The sequence below is a fragment of the Apis cerana genome, linkage group LG4 (assembly GCF_029169275.1).
Source record: "Apis cerana isolate GH-2021 linkage group LG4, AcerK_1.0, whole genome shotgun sequence".
NCBI classification, from domain to species: domain Eukaryota; kingdom Metazoa; phylum Arthropoda; class Insecta; order Hymenoptera; family Apidae; genus Apis; species Apis cerana.
Window position 1 is genome coordinate 8,474,242 of NC_083855.1, and position 14,567 is coordinate 8,488,808.

At 34.2% G+C, this 14,567-nt stretch overlaps 1 protein-coding gene across 3 annotated transcripts in view; it reads left to right on the top strand.

Moving 5' to 3' along the window:
• The window catches only part of LOC107999051 (uncharacterized), a 78,509-nt gene that overhangs the window by 16,640 nt on the left and 47,302 nt on the right, over positions 1-14,567 (top strand). The gene's annotated exons all lie outside the window — the stretch shown is intronic.

A 14,567-nucleotide genomic window follows, 5' to 3' on the forward strand; every position in this document is an offset into this window, starting at 1 on the left:
TTTGCAAAAATCATCACATTTAAAAATCCCATGAAATTTTTCGAATCTTCGTTTCGGCGAGAGGATACAAAATTTTAAATTGAAAGAACGTAAGTTTTAGAGAACAGGCGACACACATCCTGCCGAAGACGAACTCTACGACACACATCTGGTTCAAGATACCCGTTATCGTAAATATACACGAAAGTGTTTATTAGTGGAAGCTAGAAGACGGTTTCACCGCCACTTTCAGTAGGCTGCCGCGTAAGAATGGTTTTGCATTTCACCGGTGAAACTCGGACACAGAACGTTTCGTCGATTTGTGATCGCTTTCCATCATCCTTGACACGTTGCATCCATTGTCCTTGCCGAGACTGCATAAACGCATCGCTATCTCTGAATAACCATACTCGTTATTCGCTCGCGTGCATAACCTTTTGCTTTGATCCTTCTCAGAGAAAATTTATGCCTTCTTGCGGTTAATCGTCGCATCGTTTGCCTTGTAATTATTACCGATTGTCTTCCTTTATTGATTGTCTGTTATTTAACGTGTTACTTGCTTATGCGTTTTCATTTGGATTCCAAAAGTCCATTTTTTTTTCGATCTTTCTTCAAGTGTCTTTTAAATAACGAAGATGGTTGTACGGTTATTCTTGCTTAATTTGCGTAATGTTGCATAACTACGTGTACTAATTTCTGCGAACTGGATTAGAGTAACTTCAACTTATGAAGCAAGTGTGAATCAAAGAAGAATAAATGGTATGTATGATAAAATTTGTGAAATTGTAAAAGCTAGACTTGGAAAAAGATCACGATGGATACTTTTTACTCTCACTTTTGCAACTTATTTCTCGTCACAGATTCGCGGTTCAATCTTTTTTTTTTTTTGCGTGGAAAGTATGTCAAATAGTGATAGCTTTTCCTGTTGCTTTTGCACGTCTGGATAAGCGAGAAAGTACGAAACCGCAAATGTCTCGGTCAGTAATAATGTTTAATACCTTTGTTTTCTCTGTTCCGGAATATTTCATATTCTGTCAAATTTTGCAAATGAAATATCAACAATTTCTTCTAATTTCGGAATAAATCGAAAAAAAAAATGATTTTTCACATATTTCATTCGAAATTTGTTAAATTTCTACGGATTATGATACATTTATCATAGTTCTTGTATCTTCGTACAAAACGCAAGGATTGTTATATAGAACTCACACACACGTTTACAATAAGATAATTAAGGCGGATTAACAATAGAGATAAGTGAGAAAAACGGATATCCTCTAAATAATTATCAATTATATATTTATCTGATCGTATCACGCTCTATTTCTTTATTTGGCTCTCGAATTTAGGGCGCAGACATGTTTCCGCGGTATTTAGTCCGTGGACATTTTCATCTGGTTGAAACTCTATTTCTGTCTCGCAAAGTGCCATGAATTTGCAATTCATCTTGGTAGGTCATCGTAATGCGCGCATCTTGTGGATGTAGCATACCGTTTCTCCTCGTAAACTTCTTTCTATAATGATCCTTCACGCGTTGCGGAACAAGCGTTAACGATCTATCTTTTCCTAAATTTTTGCTTTGGATCTAACGTTTCGATATTCGTAGTTTTTCTTTTCTTTACGTTTTCAAAGCGTAATTTCAAACGATCAAATATGTGAATGAAATATACGCGAGAGATCATTAATAATCGCGCACTGTGAAATATACAATTAGAATAATAATCGAAATGAAATTAATAATTAATAAAATTGCAAATTCGAGTATGTCGGTTTTTCTATTTTTTATTTTATCAGAGATGGAGGAAAGAGAAAATTTTGCTCCGTTTAAAATCACTCGTTTTTTTTTTAGAGAGAGATTTAACGAGGCTGCGTCACGCCTCAACGAACATCCTTGATTTCGTTTCGCAACCGATAATAGATAGGGTAAAAGAAAAAAGCATTAATTTTTACACGTAATTTTTCTCTAACCGATACCTTGCCGACTCATTGTCTCTCATCAAATGTCAAGTGTTCCTTGTTCGATGAGCAATTTATACCGATGACCGAACATGGATAAAGATCTTTGGAACTGCAGGTTTTTATTTATTACGAGTGTTTAAGCGCAAGATAAATACTTGGACAATTAATATGCAATTACTACGTGGATCCATTAACGATACGTTAATTTCATTCCCATTCGTTCATATTATTATTATTATTGTTGTTGTTGTTATCATTATTATTATCATCATCATCGTCGTCGTCGTCATCATCATGCGCACGTGTGAAATAATTAGAAATTATGTGTCAGTTGAATTTATCCCATTAATTTATTTGTAATATTTCGAGATTACTTAATAGAATTCACGAGTAAATTCCAACTGTAAATTAAATTTGTAAATTAAATTTACTACTTGTATTAAATCAATGTTCGTGCTCGTGTAACAAGCGGTAAGAATTAATTGAAAAGAAAGAAAGGCGTAAGGCCTGGACGATAATGCTTTTCACGGAAAAATAACGGTATCTAAATCGACCGAATCTGCACACCGTTACTCATCGTATTATTTTTCAACAATACACCTCTGCGATTCCGCGAGGAATGTCGAGTAATTACAATTCGAGCCGAGTCTGGCCGGAAATGAATGCAAGACACGAAGAAATTTTCGCGGACTGTGCCCGCACATACGCGTATACGCGTTATAGGTATCGAGGAACAGGAAACGATGGTCAGTGAAATAAGACGCGTTCCTTCTCTCTCCCTCTAATTTTCTGAATGAAATTTTCGATTCGAATCTTTCCCATTCATATCCAAGCAAAACTTTGTGATCGTTATCTTTACCTATGTATGTTCTACGGTGTCTTTATTAATAACTTTTCGTTCAAGAAAATTTTCCTTTTATTAATTTTCCTTTTCTTAAGTTTCTCTGGAAATCCCAAATTTTTCTCCCGTCACAAATCTTTTGACAGGGGCGAGAAATTAAAATATATTTACGTCCATTTTTTTCGTCCAATTTCCTTTCTCCTTTCTCTCTAAAGCAACTTCAATGTCAAATCCTCCGTGGAGTTTAAAAACGTTTCCTCGATCCATACCAGGTAACACGGTGTCTTTATAACTTTTCGTTCAAGAAAATTTTCCTTTTATTAGTTTTTCTTTTAAGTTTCTCTGGAAATCCCAAATTTTTCTCCCGTCACAAATCTTTTGACAGGGGCGAGAAATTAAAATACACTTACGTCCATTTTTTTCGTCCAATTTCCTTTCTCCTTTCTCTAAAGCAACTTAAACGTTAAATCCTCCGCAAGTCCGTGGAGTTTAAAAATGTTTCCTCGATCCAGGTAACACCAAGTGCACAATAATCTCGATGGATCTACATCGGACGATCGCCGTTCCTTCCGCGTTTTTCTTCCTTCTTCCTCCCCTCCCGTTTTTCCTTGCCGTGCAAGCAAATTATACACGTGTCGTTGGGCATAAGTGCAGGCTCGTATCCGATTAGGCGAAAGAACGGAAAGAGAGAGAGAGAGGTGTTCTTGGCAACGCCTAATCTGCATCGAGAAATACGGAAGCGCGAAGGCGTGACTTCGCCGTTCTTGCGAAACTAGTTTTCACCCGGCAAGATCAAGGCTCGAGGAAACAGATCGATCGACCATTTCGAGGTTACGCGATTCGAAATGTTATGTTAATGCATAATTTAACTTTGATGGAAATGTGACGATAGAGAGTTGGTCGTTTTAATCGCGGGATCGAAAAGAGGGGAGGATTTAAGGTCGAAGGAGGAACAACGCGTCGAAACGATGATCGAATGTATTTATAGAGAGGTTTGAGAGGATTTGAGAGAAGGAACTTATTAAATTGGAAGTGTATTTAAAATTTGCCTCGTTTGTTATCTTAACACCTTGGAGACGTTTATGAATGTTTAGAAGAATTAGAAGAAATGAAATTGATCGAGAGAGGAATACGTTCGAAGAGAGGTTGAGAGAGAATAATCTTAAGCGGTTTTCGTTGAATTCCAGAGAAAGAAACTCATCGAACGAATGAAAATTCTTATTCCACGATTCGAACGAATGATAGTTTGCGAATATATTATCTTACGAACAAATACTTGAATAACTCTCTTACTCGAAATTAACCGTATGTTGGAAAGAGGAGAAGCTAAGAGATAAAATAAAATCGTACGATCGAGAAAAAGATCCGGAGAAGAAGATCCATCGAATAAATTCGAGATGAAAAATTTTTTTTTTACCATGTTATTAACCCATCTTATCTTACACATATGATCGTACATTTGATCTAGCCTTCAGAATCCACAGTTTTCTAATTCCTTAATTATCGGTATAATCGGTTTTGGCCGAGCGCATTTTCCACAGTTGCCTGATTCGCGCAAATTCCACTTTACGTTCCAGGTGGATTGAACGCGTATTACAACGTTACAGGTCGTTTGCACTACGTTTCGACGGAAATAAACTCGTGTGTTCCAATACAGTCCACCGTGTTACAAGGCTGGTCGATCAACAACCGGTGGTATTTGTACGCGGAAACCATTGGGACTTCTTGCATGCCCGATCCAACGTGTTATTTCAGTAAATCACGGTGATGTCAATGCCGCGGTTCTGCCAAAGAAAATATTTTCCATGGTGCATTGATCGTGAATGGCCGTATTATTCGCCCGATGCCCGATCATTATCTTTCGCATTGTTCGACTCGTGCTGTTCGTGGTAGAATCCAGTCGAATCGGATCGAACTTTTGCCAATTGATAATTGCCAATCCTTTGTTACGTTCGAGAATTTATTTACGCGATCATACGTAAGATCAAATATGGATATTAATTTGTGACTGAAAAAAAAAAAGAATTATCATTCTAAACGAAGAAACTTTTTAACTTTAATCCTTCACTTGCCCGCGATTACGATCTTTTTCGAACGATAGGGAAAATCTAACGTTCTAAGGTTTGAAAAAAATTTTTCGAACAAAAATAAAAATTCTTCGAAGAATTTCGAATCGATAGAATTTTATTTCTATTCTCCATTTAGGCGTGGAAGATTGATATTCGGGTGCAAAAAATCTATCGATATAAAGGATAATTTTAACGTGTTTTAAAGTTATGTTACTTTCACCTATAGATTGCAGCGTATCGCGATTTAATAAAACGCATCAATACAAGAAGCAGACGACCTACTTCTGTCGAGCCTTGTTAGTAAAGGGGACGTGTTTGATTTATGTGTGGTGTCGTACAATGCGATGCATTTTAATTTATATCAGTCGTAAAAAAAAAAAAGAAAAAAAAAAATACGGGTCTAAATCGAAGAAATGGCATCAATGTTATAATGTCGATTTTTTTTTATACTTGGATACTTTCGCCGTCATAAATCGCATCAAAGAACGAAACTTTTTTTTTTTTTTTAAGACTATAAGACTCGAGTTAAAAAAGTTCAAAGAGAATGATTAACTTTGTAAATTTGTCTTGTTTCATTTTATTACATCTCATATCTCTCGTAATTCGAGACACGAGATTTCTAAATTAATAACTTAAATTAAAAGTTTTGATATATGTGCCTAATTAAGATCGAATAATTCACATTATATAGAAACTAATTTCGAATTAATATTTTGATCGCTATTTAATTTATTTATAGTAGAAACTCGATTAAATCTAAATTTTTTTCTTAAATAATTATTAATAACATTTTGTGAATTTTCTTTTCTTTGACATATCCGAATTTAAAATCTCAAATTCAATGGAAGTTGACGTACAAGTTTCTTTTTTTAAGCTAATCTTTTTATTACGTACAGACGTAGATAAATATTTTTATTTTACCTTCTGTCTGTTTTATAAGTATACATTAAACAAATAGAATGAACCGCGATGTATTACAACTTGACTTCTGAGAAAGTATGCTTTCAGAATCTTGGCATTGATTAAAGTTCTTTACGAGACAGATGTTCTATTCATGGAATTCTAAATGCACTATTTGTATTCAAAGAATACTATGTAAAAAAAAGAAAATAAAGAAAAGAAAAGAAGAGAAAACAACGAGCCATTCAACGTAGTGAAAAAGTAAATTGAATATCCAAATATCGACAATGATTCGATGTATCGCGTGAAAAAGTGTATTCAAAAATTCGAATGATGGAAAAATTGATTCGAATTAAAAATTAAAACGCACGGAGGAAAAAATTTCGAAACGTCGAAAGCGATCTTATCCAAGGTTCTCACGTCGACCAGTTACACATCGTCGAATAATCCGTTGAACACGCATCTGTAAACCGGATTCCCTCTCGTCACGTCTTATGTAATCTGTACAAATATTAGGTCTCGTGTGCATTATACGCCGCGTGAAGCGTCAGAGGTTCAAGGGTCGCCGCAATTTAATTGTACGAGAAATTTTACTCCACGTTTCACGCGTCCTCGTCTCTCTCCTCAGAAGAAACGTGTACGCGAGATTATGGATGTGGAAACTGTGTGTGTATGCGCGTGAAACGACGATGATAATGTATGCAAGTCAGATACTAACGTTCCTGCCAACGCCCGCTATATGTATATAAGGTGTTCACACGAAGTAGGTAGAAAATTTAAGGGATGCTTCTCGCTTCGTTTAATTTCCTAAAATTAACCCTTTCGAGTAATTTGATTATACCTTGATAACCGAGTTTAAGATTTTTTTTCTTCTTCTTATAAATGATATGGCATTACACACGGTTAACTCTTTTACTCGAGACAAATTTTTTTATCTTTCCATTTAAAAAACAGTTGTGCATTCGATACATCTGCTATCGATTTGCGAGATTACGACCCAATTTAAAATTTTATCGCTCTTTGTGGAAAGATTCAAGATCGATGTTTGAAAAAGTTTGAGCACACGGAATTAAGAATTAAGCGTCTATGATCAACTCTTCGTGGATCGTTCAAGAATATATTAATACACTGCTTGGCCATACATCAGGCTCGCACATGGCTCTAAAGGTAAATTCACGTCGTCACGAAAATCGAAGGGCATGCGATGAATATAATTTTCAATCCAGTTAATCAATCCACGATTCTTAATTTTGATATTCCATATTTCTTCAATATTTTTTCCTTTTATTTGATTTGACACTTTTACTTTATCTTAAACGATATTTATGTATATATTTGAATAGTTCGTGCATTAGTTCTGCTTGTGAGTATTCATGGATGGGTTCGTGGGCGTTACGGAAATAAACTGGAGTGTCGACACTTTCAGTAATGATCGTAAAGTATCATTATTCGATCCGCGTGAACATTGTTTCCGAGTATCTCTATTCGCGTAGAACAAATGCATATATGTATCGCGTTAGTTTCAAAAATTTAACGATCATTTTTCTCCAAAGTTCAGTTTCAGTGTCGTAAAATATCTATTGAACAGCTATGTGAATTATTTTTACGCTTCATCGATGACTTTATACGAGACTGCTCTCAAACAAATAATAAATTCGATTTGCTTTTCCGTACAGTGATAATGAATCTCTTGAAAAATAAATCGACTAATCCACGTTAATTATCGTTTTTATTATATATAAATTATCTTTGTTAAAAATATGTTTACTTTGTCTTAAACATATTTTTCCCTCTCGTTTTATCTTGCTCACGTGCTAATTATTTTGAAACGGATAAATTCTTCCTAATTGTTTCAACAACTTTATATTATTCGTTTCATTTACTTAAAAGAGTAAATAATGAAAAAAAGAAAAAAATTATCGAAAATTCACGGTATCAAATTTTCCATTTACATTTATCTTATAATTTAAGGCTGCATCATTAAATGCAGATATCGTTTCTTCGTAAAGGAAAAAATTATATTTCAATTGAAAAAAAAAAAAAAAATAGAAAATTGTAAGGAATTAAATTTAAAGTGTGAGCAATTTACGTAATACTCGTTTTTCTCGCATACTTTGATCTTTCCTTCCTTCCTTCTTTACCACGAATCCACTGGTAGATCGCTTCTTCGAAGCTTCTGACGTTGTTGGTCGCCGGTGAAATCGTTATTCGTCGATTTCACAACCACCCTGTGGCTGAGTCAGGCTTCCAAGTTTCTATTGGCCGCTTCGCAACACTGTCGATAAAATCGATCGCAATTAAACATATCTCCATATTGACGGTACGATACGACTTCGGACGATTTTTAGAAGGTTACATTTGTATAATTTCGTTGCATAATTTCCACGATACGGAAGCATTGATCTCCGCGTAGATGGTACAACTCGTGTGGCGCGATTAAATGCAAATGAAGTATTATGTGATTAATTTATAAATATTGTGTTTTGTTTTTCTTTTTTTTTTTTTTTTTAAGAAGAATAATTTATGCGTTCAAAGTGCTTTTTGAATAATTTAAATGAGTATCGTAGATAGATAAGAAACAAAAAAAAAAAAAAGAAAAATATTCCGTTCTCACAGAAGTAATTTATCTTTGCATGACTCGATGGTACAAGTTGGTACAGTGTAACATTTGAATTAATTTCTAAATATTATATTCACATACATTTTTTAATCCGTTTAAGCTTATAATGTAATGTAAGATAAGTAATTTTATAATGTATATTTATACTATTAAATATATATTTTTGTAAGATGCAGAGTTTTGATGAAAAACATTCTGCTTCTAAAAAAAAAATTAATAAAAACGTAATCACGATTCAAGCTGAATACAAAAAGTTAAAAGAGATTTATGTCATCGTTCAATTCAAAACGAAATCGCTCCCGAGAGTTAGCCACCGTCACATTCGACCCACAAAATCACATGGCGTAATCTATAACAAGGGGAACCATAAACCAAACCTTTCTAATATTAACTCGTACTTAACTCGATCTAATTTTTTTTTTTTTTTATCTCACGAAACTCTATCCACGTGTAAATCGTAAAAAGATAGGTTCGAATTTCCCCCCTTCCCCCTCAAAAAAGAAAGAAAGAAACGAAAATTAAAAAATTAACAAAATTGCCATCAAGATGGAGAGCAATCTTTTTTTTTTTTTTTTGAATTATAATTGCGTTGTTTGAACGAGCATGGGAACTCGAGTAAATGGTGGACAGCCGCTAGAGATTGCGCCATGCAATTAAAGAAAATCACGGAGATACTATAACCGGTTGTAAAGTTTCATTCTCTCTTTTCGTTTATTCCTATTATGCCCGAAATATCGATAGACGCATCTTACACGATGGCTTGCATAAGAGTATGTAATATGGGGTGCAAGAAAGGGCGTGAAAGATAGCTTCGCTCTTAGGGGACTCTCTTGCACGACTCGATTAATTTTGTTATTAAAATTTTGACGAGTCAATTAATAATAATCTCTCCTTTTATATAAAAATACACTTTTCATAGATCTCTCTTGCAATTGAATTACTTTTATTCTTAATGAAAATGGACGGGTTAAAAAATTGCAAATTACAACAGTATTAAAATATCGTTGTAATGTTCTTTTAATCTTGTTTAATTATTTTCTTTAGTTTTACGTAATATAATACTTTGTTTTTAAAAATAAATTAATAATTGAAACGATGCTCTAATTGTAATAAATAAAGTATTTAATATGCGTGATTGTATGAGTATATCAATATTTTTTTCTAGAAACTTTTATTTTCATTTCTGTCATTGTTTTCTACATGTTGTTCTCCTTACTTAATGTTGACTTCAAATATTTCAAAAGGAAATGAAATGGGTCACGAAAGGTTTTTACTGCCTGTCATTAGATGATTAACATTTTTTTTTTATCAAACAAAACAAGTTAGATCCGATCTATAATTATAGTTTTGTTTTGCGTGTGTATTAAACATGTGTCAGAATATGGTAATTTTGTAAAAATTTTGCAATGTTTAAAATTTGTTTCTAGAAAACAATACGAATTTATATAAAAAAAAAATTCCTCTAATCTCAAATTATTTTATTAAACTATGACAAGAAAAATTTCAATTTTTCACATATCATTCCATTTATACAATATAAATAAAGTGTTTTTATTAAAATTAAATTTAAAATCATTTTCTCATCAAAAGATTTTCCAACTAGTCAAACTAGTCGTTCCACTGTGATATATAATCGATTTCCGAGTCATGATCCGGCCAACTATCATGGAAAAACAGCGTCGGGTTAATAATTCATGCAGAGTTTCCTTTCATTGTCAGTCGCACGAGGAAATATACTTTTATTCTTGGATGAAAAATTCCACGTTAATTCCTTTTACTTTTCCCTTAATGACCGACTGCTTTCCTTTCCATGGAGTTGGAATGAATTTTTTTTCCTTTTTCCTCGACGATTAATTAACACAATGAATTACCTCGATCAGAAGTCGATTCCTCCACTTCAAACTAGACTTTCAATCTTTATTTTTCGAGTAGGCTCATCTGGTGCACGCCTGCAATGCAAATTATTACATATGATCAATCAAGTTGATCGGTATTGTGCCATATGAGGTTTATTTCTGGATAAAGATGTTATGAAATAAATTTTAACGAAGCGACAAACTTTGCTCACCGAAATAACGGTGCATTTTTATTACCTCGTTGACCTGAAACAATCAACACAGAGATATACGCATATTTTGAGGAAGTTTTTTAACCGTTTATTTGCATCGTTTATACGACATGATAAAAAATAGAAATCTAACAACTTAGTAGGTTATATATGTATGTATATCTATCCTCCTAAATTAATTTTCAAAATATATATGTCAACTTTTATCCTTTTTGGGCACTTTTTGAATAAGAAATTTTCAGTTTCCTTTTTTTACAAGATTTTAAAGATTTAGAATGAGTTCATTTTAATTCATTTGTTCTGAAAAGAAGAACGTTCTAAGTGGAGGATTTTAATCAGAGTAATAAGGTATTCGTTAAAAGAAATAAAAAAAAAAAAGATTTGATCAGGAGATACAATATATCGGAATAAAATATACATCTGGTGCGACTCAAATCTCTTTTCACCACTTGTTAGCGGGAAAAACAGCGGTTCGACCTTAATTCCAGTGTTATTCCACTTGTTGAATTCGGAGAGAACGAAGATTAAGATTAAAAAAAACTGTTTTCAGCTCGCGCAAATTAAAATCAATATAAAAGTCTAAAATCCATAAAATCAAACGTGTTTGAGTATATATAATACGCACGGCATGGATTCAAAGTGGGATATAAATTTTCTTTTATTATACAGCAATTATAGAATGAATTACGAGAAAGACATCGTTACCGATGTTTTATAACATCGTTTTCTCGTATCTTAATGGACAATTTATTTTATAAATAACGTAATATCCCCATTGTCTTTACATCCATCCCGATGAAACATTGTAACGAGATAAAATTCGAAAAAATGACATCTTGTATCCGTTGATTTAACAGTACGTGCGGAAAAGTCCACTCAGAGAACACTCAAATCTCCTTCCTTTCATCTTTTTCCTCGTTATATATATATATGCCCACGATCTCATTAATATTTCATTTCGATAAAAAGTTAATCAACTCGAGCAAAGTGGTCGAAGTGATTTCGATTTTCGTTCGATCGAAATATTCGCAATCTCATGGTGAGATACTACTGCCCATTTCTTCCCCGCCAGTTCTTTTCTTTATCGATCGAGAGTGGTCGAAGGTAAGGAAACAAACTTACAAGGAACTGGTCGCAATTACGCGATCGTTTTACGTGCTTACGCGATTCCTACGCGAGAGAGCAAAGATAAATCTCCGTTTGACGTCGACTATTTATTTTTATCGTTCCAATGTTCTCTCGCTCCGAGACGTCACCGTCGCATATACGTGGTGGCGAAACAATGATTGTTTGAGAATAATATCGGACGTTTGTCGGCATCGGGTCGTTCAACTTTGCCTTCGATATCTCGGCAATTTCATTGTGTAACATATAGGGATCGATTAATCTTGCGATTAATCCTTGTCGCGTTCAGAATACTGCGAGAAATAGGCGTGTGTGTATATATATATAGGTTAAATTTGTGTCAATGTTAGAGGTTTTCTTCCTTCCTTTTTCTCGGAGCGTTTTTATTATTTTTGTCTTTTAAATAAAGAATTGAAGAAGCAGATGTTCCGAACGAAGGAAAAAAAAATCACGAGCTTTTTCTGGAAAAAGTTAATTATAACGGTTAACAAGCGTCTCTAAATGGAAACGTTAATTAAAAGAAGAAAATTGTTGAAAACACGTACATACGGTAAAACTTCTTTCTTCCCTTGCCTCTGAATATGGCATATCTCAGCCAACATCACAAATTCGTAACATCTGAAAACGCAACTCTCTCGAAAAAAGTGCAAATTCTAAATAAAGTTTCGTGCACGATCCATAAATCTTTAATCCACAATATATCTTATGAAAGCTAGTTTATGAAGGTGCACGATCCACGTATTGTTGCAGTTAAAGGATTAAATAACCGCTTTAACCAATTTTCGTCGGTTTCCAACAAGAGGAAGGAAAAATATTATTACGCTTAAAAATATAATAACTCTTACTATTAGACACGCGATCCAGAAACGAGCGTGCAATTTTATTCGAGGAATTCACCGTGGTACACACTAAATACGCTTCGTGATCGATTCTATTTTGCGTTCAAATTTGCATTATCGAAGACAATGATCGCGCAATTTCTCCCCTACAAATCTGAAATCGTCATCGAGAAATGCATAATCGCGGGAATCACAGACACGAATCCGGATATGATCAACAGATTCAGACGCACGAAATTCGAAAGTTTGAAAGAGGAAGAGGGGGGGGGCGGATATCGAACGCCACGGAATGCGCCACCATTCGTCTTCCGCGATAGATAACTATCCTTAGGCTCGGTAATAATCGACTTTCATTCATTGTTCTACCATGTTTGTTACGAGTTAGTAGGCTTTTTTCCTTCACGCATACACGCCTCTATTGTCATCCCGCGCGCGTGCACTCGCATTCCTCGTTATCGCTCCGAATCGCGAGAATGTGCACTGTAACGAGGATTCGCTCGGATAATTGTAATATTCTGTTTCCTTTCGGATATCAGATACGCGGCGGATGGTTAGATAGGCGTACGAGAGGAATTTCGAGAGTGTCTCTGTTCGATCGCGACAGTGAGTTTCAGTGAATAAATAAATAAACGAATGACTAGACACTTTTTAAATCGAATGGATAAGAGAGAGAAATTTTCGTTCACTCCAATGTTCGAAGAGGAATTTATATGATTCCGGAAAAGTAAGTATATTTTTTTTTATTTTTATTATGGAATTATGGATGTGTAGTTTATTCGTTGTTGTTAAATATAAAGATTCTACGTAAAGTTTGCGAGGAACGATCCCTTATCAGATATCTAACTTCTCCATCATCCGACACGACCCTAAGCTTTCACCCTCGTTTTTTCTCTAATAATCTATTCCTTATACAAACTTTCTACTCCTCTCCCATTCTTCGCCCTCCTTTTCGTTCTTCCTGATATTCCCTCTTTCCGTTCACTTCCTATTCCATTTAATATAGGGAATAAGAATATCGTGATTGCGATTCAAAAATTGTGAACACGTAATCCGGCAGAAAATCGAAAATAATCAAAATTAATAAATAATTGAAGATAATGGCAAGCTTCGTGAATCGATTATATTCCAAACTTTAATTAGTTTAATCTTTCTTCGATTATTCTACGACGATGCTCTTAAAAAATGCCTTACAATTTACATTTACAGGGCAATCGCTTTTCTTCCATCTCTTGAAAACCTCGTATCGAAAAATCATCTGCATCTTTAATTTATATTTACCTTCCTTTATTCTAAATTATCCTTTCTTCCTTTATTTACACGATTTTCACGTTACGATATGTATCGTGAGCATTAACAAAGAACGATTAATAAAGGAACGCGAGTGGGAGGTGATCCACATCGGATGGAGATTCGTCGAGATCGAGGATCGTTGAACCCGAACACGGTGAAAATCGTTGCATACGCCCACTCGTTCGATGATTTATTCGGATTATAAATCGGTGTGAAACTCTTATATCATCCTGCCGCCGCTTCGAACATCGCGACGCCTCTGTCGAACTCGTCAATTTTCCACCCACACGCACGAGGGTATATTGGTGTTTGATCGTGGTTGGCAGGATGTGGTTTAATTACAAGATTGGGGATAATAAGAGCCGTAATGATTTTATTCTCTGTTATTAAATATTATTTATTATACGGGCATGCGAATTGGGGCTATTGATGATGAAATTGATTTTCTAACGCTTTGCTTTCCGTAAGTTTGTATGGAATTGTTCAGTTTGTTTCGGTGTACATAACAACATCTATGAGAATTTTTTAATTATTTAAATTTTAATTGCGAGAATAAATGTATCCAATTCAAATTTGTTGTTGCTAATTCCAATATTAATGTCGTGTTAATTATTTTTGTACAATAATATGAAATTTTCTTCCTTTATCGTAAATGAATATATAATAATTTGAAGGAAAGATTAAAGAGATTAAGCAGGATTTTGCAGTCCCTTTTTCGTTCCTTTGACATCGTAACGATAGTGGTTAATATTTATAATATGTAATTTTTTGAAACTAGTTTCAAAAAACCACTGTTTCCTAAAGTAAGAAATTTAGTTTCGTGATTGGAAAACTTTCTCTGTAATAATCTTCTTCTGGTTAGGGGTTATGAACAAGT